General features: G+C 42.2%; 1 long non-coding RNA gene across 1 annotated transcript; it reads right to left on the bottom strand.

The window, feature by feature from the left end:
• Positions 1-4,340: 4,340 nt before the first annotated feature.
• Positions 4,341-7,582, bottom strand: LOC136009347 (uncharacterized). Its single transcript, XR_010610514.1, has 2 exons — positions 7,335-7,582; positions 4,341-6,734 (listed from the first exon to the last, which is right to left on the bottom strand). It is a non-coding gene; the product is annotated as an uncharacterized LOC136009347 (long non-coding RNA).
• Between the last annotated feature and the right edge of the window lie 265 nt (positions 7,583-7,847).

Raw genomic sequence — 7,847 nt, 5'->3', positions numbered from 1 at the left:
GTGCACTGCAAAGTTAAGTCAATAAATTAAAATCCAGCTTTGATGTCGAAGAGTCATGGTGTACTCCTGGAAATGGAAGCAGCTGTCACAAACAGCATAGTCTTTCTTTCTTTCTGTCTTTCTTTCTTTCTTTATTTATTTATTTATATTTTTTTAGGAAATAAACATTGGCAAATAGACAGATGAGTTGTTTTATTTCTCCTAATCTGAGTCAAGTTTAATTTTTAAGCTAATAATAGCAATACTGATGCAAAGTCTCAGAAACATAAACTCCAAAGAAACAAGAGCCCTTTCTTTAGTGTTAACTCTCACCATGTCACAGCCAAGCTTGCAAGCTGGAGGATTGAAGGGATGGGCTCCTTTGCGTTTCTGAGGCCACTACCAAGCCTGTGCTAAGGCACACCACAGAGAACCACCCTTACCAGCACACCAGTGTTTCTCTTTCTGAATAGGAGATTCAGTATTGGTTTTGCCTACCCCAACTCCCAGACAAGTTTTATTTCCTCCCTTTTCCAAGAAGTTTTACTCTGTTTTCTAGACCATGATCTAGAAATACAGCTTCTTCTGGCATAGCCTCTTATTTCTGAAGAGAAAAGGGCTGTTCAGAGTTGATGCTGTGGTCCAAGTCACTGTCTATCACGCTTCCCTGCTCTATTTTCACTTTTCTCATGTAACATCACATCATCTCACTTAATACATTTGTTTCTGATTACAGGCTGTGTATAATGGCCCAGCACAATGCCTTACAGTATGCTATGGCTTCATGCCATGGGAAAACATATTCATAATTCTTATGACCCCAGAGCAGCAATGATGCATTTTTTAAAAACCAGAAGAACATACAAAGGAATTATTTTGTAGCAGGATTAAGCATCATTACTCAGAGCAGACATACACATTGGAACTCATTAAGCCTTTGCTTTGTTATTCTTGGTATTTCAGGACATGGCTGTAAGTGTCTCTTGCTTCTTTCCAATTCTGCTGTATAAAATCTCCTAAAATTAGGCAGGACTAGGCCGTAAAACTCTTGATCTCAGATGCTGGGGCCAGATTTTTCCCTCCCTGTTGATCTGGAGTGAATCTGCAGGCAAGGAATTCTTTCTTTTTCAGCTTTAGATGGTCCAAAGAAATGTTGAAGGGATGATAAGAAAGGAGGCAAGGAGCAGCAGCACGTGTGGATTACAGCAAATAAGTACACACAGCAAACAGTTCCCTTTTGCCTTTCCATACTAGTAAAAAAAAAGGCAAAAAATTAAAACTGAGAAGAGTCTGGGTGGACAGATGGATGGGGTGGGGAAGAAAATGTCAGAGCAAGCCCCTGGCTATTTCTCATTTTATTTCACTCAGTGGCAGCGTGTCAAAAACAGGGAGAAGAAAAAGAGAACATTGAAATTCGAGGGAGGGGGAGGATGTGTGTGAAAAAATCCATAAAATGTGGTTCCATTTTAGACCCTTCTGTGCACAAACAACTGCAACATTTTCAGGAGGTTTTCCCCTTATTTTTTAATCCTTTCTGCAAGGCAGTGGTCCCAGAGGTAATAGGCCAAAATACTGCAAATTACTCTCAGAGTTGTGGTACCCACAGTTTAACTCCAGAAAACCTGTTGGCAACAAGAACTGGGGATCAACCTCAGCCTTGGTGTAATTCCACTGACATCACCGGGGCCATGCTATGGCAGAAGTTATTCCCCTGAGAGGAAGTTCTCTATTTTAAGATTAAAAGGATACAGAAGCAAAACGGGAAGCAGAAGCCAGTGAATGTCTCCATTCATGAGGATGGAAAGTTTTGGTACTGAACCCTGAATTGTCACTGCTCCTTTTTCTCCTTGGCCTCTGTCTTGGAGAGGTTTTGGAAGAAGAGGTCATTCCACACACACAACTAACTCCCCACTCAACATACCAGTGGCATTACCCGCCTCTGGCCTCCCACACACTGTCATACCCTTATCAGGACACTCACACACATGCTAGCACCAGGACCCTTTGGTAGCTTCATAAAAAAGCAAAGCCAGCCTTATGAGTCAGGATCTGGTAACGCTAAGTGCTGGAGAAAATGTGCACAGATAGATAAGCGCGAGGCTAAGGATAGTGCCTGCCTCATGGGACTGCCTCTGCTTTAATGTCATCCAGAATACACGTTGAGAACATGAAGATCTCTGTGGGCTACTTTTACTTGTCTGTAAGTCCCTAGGGCTTCATAAGATGGCTGGGGTGGAAGCTTTGAACTGAATCTGCCCAGCTGATCTCCCACATGTTTCTTAAAACACCTCCATAATTATGAGTTTCAAAGCTCTTTGTATATGAGTTGACATTTGATTGCTTAAAAGCCATTCAGTGAAATCCTTGCTTCCCATATGGTGAGGGGAAATCAGATGTGCTCAACCACATTTCTGCTCCACCAGCCTTCTCTTGAGGTTCACCTTACCATTTTCACCACTTCACCCATGTGGCTTGCGCTGTTTGAGCGCTCAGCTTTTTCACATATCCCCGATAAAATCTGCTCTGTGTGTAGGGGTTTTTGGGTAAAAAATGCATACAAATTTGAAAGCTGGCTCTGGAAATTTAGCCTAGGAGAAAAGATTCTGCCCTGAGAGGGCTGGCTTAACCAGGATGAGGAGTGTTTCTTCTGCACTCTGACAGAACAATTTTTCCCGGGAATGGAAGTCCTCTGCAGAGGTTCACACAGTGAATGCGATTTGGGCAGACAAATAATATTCTGATACAATCATTGCCTCTTGTGGGCTAAAAAATGAAAACACTGGAAAAGATCCCACCTCCTGGCTTTGCGCTTGTCAAGAGCAGGATCTATTAGTCTTTAAAAGAAATAACAATAGTACATAGTAGCCAAGGAGCACTATGTGAATTGGCATCTAATCAGTGTTTCATGGAGGGGGTTTTTCCTACTTCATTATTTTAAAATTCTCAGAACTGTCATTAGCAAACCAGACTTTACTGTTCCAAGCTTTCCTCACCTTCTCATGCAGGAACCCCTGAGTCCTCTGGATGGATTTGCTTTCTTCCTTTTAGGATAATGGTCTCTACTAAAATGGACTCCCAGAACAACCGTGTGCAAGAACTGGGAAGCTTTCTTGCCTGCCCTACAAGGTTGGCAGGGTCAGAATCCCTCTGATTTTTTGTCTTTAAAATTATCTCCCTATGTCCTCCAACCACTCTTACAAAGCACCTTCAAGCAGCACCAGCAGATACTACTCCCCAGTTACCTCACAGCTTGTGCAGTCATTTTACAGCACTCATTTACAACAGTCATTTTAAAACACCAGTTGTTTTACATCAGTTTTCTTCTGTTTGCAGCAGTGTAAACTGCCACATGAGGTGATGAGCAAGCTCTGACTTCTTTGGTTTTCAGTGACGGCATGAACAGTTTTAGACTGTTCCTGAACTTTATAACTTGAGCCTCAGAAAATCATGTCAATCAGGTTAATTTGTTTTCAGCCCAAATTTCGGGTATGAGGCGCTTCTGCATGGCACACCTGGAACAGTGCATAAAAAAATGTGCCTTTTCCATTGAATTAGTGTATCGTGACAGCAAAGAGGCTAGGCTGCTTGAGTGTCCCAGGGAAGCACCAGCCATATACACAGCATCGCTGTTATAGGCTGGTCCTGATAGCCTAGTCAACTATATCATACTATGGAAGCAAGGTATGGCTGGTACCTCACCTGCTGTTTGGGACCCCTGGCATTTCCCACATAGGGACAGGAGGTTTTCTGTGAGTGCAGCCTCTTGCACAAGGGCTGGCCCAATATCCTTCCAACCCAACATACCTGAGCTGAACCCTGAAGACCTATGGCAGTTTGGAAAGCCACTTACTTAGGGATGGAGTTGTTTTATCATGTGTGAACTGACAGTGTCACTGCCTGTGCCTAACTCCTTAAAGAAGCAGGAGACAGTTGTCGCCTGGGTTAAAGCCAGGTTCCTGACTGTTTTCATTTGCATGTGCCTAATTTCCTTGCTATTGCTGGTGGTCATTTTTAGAGTTTTGATAGATAACACTTCACCTGGGCTCAAACAAAAAGTATGTTCCTTCAAGAGACTGTACTGACACCTATTTCTATGGCACAGTATGTATTCCAAGGAAAACATTACATTACGGCCACAAAAGACTATTTTGTCTGTGCAGACGCAGCTCATGTAGCTATTTCCCCTCCATATGATCTAGGAGCATCTGCTGGATTACTGGAAATGAAAGCATATACGATGACAGCAGAGAAGCTAACTGCCCCTTCAAGTCTTCACACATATTGGCACTAGTAAAGAGTATGAGGATTCACTTGTGTGCCTATATGTATATGTATAATATATGTGTATGCATATATGAGTGTTCTATAAATATGTGTGGTTTTTGTCTATATTTCTATATATGAGACACGTACAGGCATGTTAGTATGTGCATGTGAGAGAGAGAAGAGGAAAGAACAGAAGAGCTCCAATGTTTGTCCTCTATTAACCAGGTCATCTTTCAGACAAGAAAAAATGCTGTGACCAAGCCAAGACTCCTGCTCAATGAGTTAATGCAAAGCCAGAAAATTATGGCAGTAACTGGTGTCTGAGCATGACCAGAATTTGAACTGCTTAGTATGTGCGCGTTGCTGTACGCTCTATTTCCAAATAAGCTGCATTTATAGTTTTGGGTATTGCTGTGGGGAAGGGGGTTGCTTGAAGTCCTGAGCCATCAAGTTATATTTTTTCCCCTAAAAGAGTTCTAAATACCTGGAAAATAAAAACAGCCACCCAAAATTGCCTTCCCTTTTTTTTTTCTTTGTGCCGAAAAATATCCCATGACATCAGAATGTAGTTCACATTGTAGTGAAGGGTAATAAGAGAGAAAGAAACCAGTAAGGAGATGGTAAAATATTACATTTAAGCAATGATTTTAAAAGGTTAGACCACAGAGGTGTAGATCCTAAGCACATAGTCTTTTCATTAGTTACTTGGAGGCAGCAATTACTTCTAGAGACAGCAGACTGAGATGATTGCAAATCCTTGCATGTCCAGTGGCTGAACTGGATCTGGTCTCAGTGCGAGAAGATCCCTTTGCTAACAATAAGCAGGTCCTCCACAGTGGGTGACTGAAGTCTTGCACATGTGGCTCTCCCCCCACACTCCCCAAAAGCCTGTATCTCCTTCAGCAGCAGGAGATCTGGCATGGCCTTTTTCCTGCTCTAGGATCCCTGAGCTAGGTCTTCTGTTGAGGTTGTGCTTGATGTGTCCTCCCTAAAGTGCCATCAAAAGGGTCCTTCCCCATGCTCAAAGAAGGATGGTTACATGGCTCAGACCTGGGCAGTGTGCTCATATAGCCTAGCTGTGTCCTTCCCCTCTGGCACGACTTGTTTCATGGGGTCTTTCACCTTAGGAAGCTGGGGAATTGAAGCGATTCATGGTGTGGGAGCAAAGACACCTTTTCTCCAATGATGTGCCTTCATTCCTCTCTTAGATTCTTCCTGATCTGTTTCCCAGCTTCTCTGTCAACCATTAATCTTTCACCTTCAACGCTTTTGTTTGGTGCATCACATCTAGCACTTACACAACTCATTGGATTTGATCTTCAGTAATCTTCAATCTTCAATACACATACCAAAAAAATAATCTGTAGTTATTTTGATATCCTCCTCCCAGTCCTTCACCTCTTTGCCTGGATGTTTATCTTCTCTGTCAGCTGGTTAGTACTGGTTATTGTTTGCTACTTAGCTGTCCAAGTTAAGCACTGCAACCTTTATATATTTAGGAGCTTTAAAAATTTGCAAGTAGGCTGGCCATAAAATAACTGCCCTGTCCATTATTAAATGCTTAAATATATTATATGCTTATATATATATTAAATGCTTAAATGTATTATATGCTGATTATTAAATGCTTAAATATATTGTCCAAGACAAGGAAGACTGAAATGGAAACTCCATCAGAGAACTTCTGAAGCGGTTTGGCATGCCATGCCATGTCAAACTCCTTGCTCAGATCCTGGGATAGAAAAGGGACAGACAGTGCTTTTAGGAGCAGATTGCTGGGTTATAGCATTGATGATATTACTCAAGCATTGAACAGACCCCTGGAAGAAAAGAGGAACATTGGGCATGAGAGTGACAACTGCAAGGACTGAAATCTCAATACACAGCTCTCAGGCATTTGCCAATGGAAAGCAGAAACATGCTTTATGAAGACCATCTTTTCTTATTAGCTAAAAACCAACTTTACTTCGGAGCAGTTTCACTGGAAAAATCTTTACCAGCCCTACAAAAAAGGTGATGCTTCTCTCCAAAATGTTTTTAAGGAGACAGATATGCGTAAACTCAAGTATGAAGTATAATAGAAAGCAATAAATGGCGTGTAAGAGGTCCAGCACTTTTGGTTGAGTTTGCAGACATGAAATGTATGCAATAGGGTCTGGAAAGGACTAAGAAAATGTGGAAAAGAGATGAACAGATTTAGAAATAGGCTTTTTTTAAGCACTGGATCAAACTGAAAGTGTGGAGATCTCAAAGCCACATTCTCAATCGATATAAAAGCAGTTGTAAGCCACATGTCAGGCTCAGGTAGATCAGAGAGTTGGCCTGACTCTGCTTTCCTTGCACTGACATGAAGCAGGAGTAACTACACTGAAGCCAATAAATAGGTTTTAGAAGACTGTCAGAGCAGCATGGGCAGATTTAAGATTTTTTAAGAGATAATGGTTCTTGGAGCAGTTTCGGTTCTGGTAGCTGCAGCGTATGATGGTAGCCTACGTGTCAAAAGGACAAAAGCAAAGCTGTACCAAGAAAGCAGTTAACAGCAGGGAATTAAATAAAGTAAGGGGAGGACCAGCTTCATTCTGTACTCTCCTTTTGTCCACGTTCTGGACAAATTACACTTGCTTTTCCTTTCCAGTGACTGCTGTGTTAATGTACGTAACATCAGCAGTGGTACGTGAACTTGTAACATCAGTAGTGGCGTAAGCACTGTTTGGTTTGGCCCAAATTACAGGACATTGAAAAGCAAAGTGAAAAGGAAGGACTGCTCTTTTTTTTTCAATGCAGCATTAACTGCTTTCCCCCCCAGTATGTTCTGGAGAGTCCCTCTTGCAAAGCCCAGGATTAAATTTCATGTTCACAGTTGTCCTAAACCAAGATACTACCCTTCGACTTCTATATTTTTTATTCTTGCTGGACATATCAAAGCATTTTGATCAGGCCAAGTCACTGAGCAGAGGAATGCCAAAGTAAATAGAAAAGTTTAAATTACTACAGCAAAGGGACCAAAATTTCAGCCAGGACCCGACTTATGGGGATTTTCAAGCTATTCTATAGGGCTCCAGTATATAAATTTTCTAGATTTGACTTACCCATCAATTTTGATTATCCTGCTGATTTATTTCTGATTTCCAAGGTCATCTCCACATTTAAAAGGCAATTTATCTTGTCAGAAATGTTACTGATGGGGTTTTTCAGAGACTCAGGCCAGCCTCCAGCTCTTGCTGCTTCAGAGTTGCTGGCAGGAAGCCCGCCAGCCCCTGCAGCACCAGGCAAATCCCCAGGGGTCTGCTGAGACCCACGAATGCACACATAAACCCTGCTCTCTGGACATGCTCCACAGGCTGGTGCCTGCTAGAAATCAGTGGCAAGCACCACCAGCTCATATCCCAGAACTCCCCCAGATGAGCCTGGGAGTGACAGCTCAGCTGAATCCCATTACAGCAAGGCTTTTCCCATCCCAGTCGAATGGAGCTGTGGGACACTGACTTGCACGTTATTGCCTGAGGTTTTGCTTTTGCACCAAAACATTCGTTACGTGATGTAAAATAGACAAGGTTTAGCTTATTTGTTACACTTCAGGCAACGAGCTCTTTATCTGAATG

This window comes from Lathamus discolor, chromosome 2 (assembly GCF_037157495.1).
Source record: "Lathamus discolor isolate bLatDis1 chromosome 2, bLatDis1.hap1, whole genome shotgun sequence".
Taxonomy (NCBI): Eukaryota; Metazoa; Chordata; class Aves; order Psittaciformes; family Psittacidae; genus Lathamus; species Lathamus discolor.
Note: the sequence above shows the minus strand (reverse complement) of the source record. Positions and strands in the feature narration are given on the sequence as shown.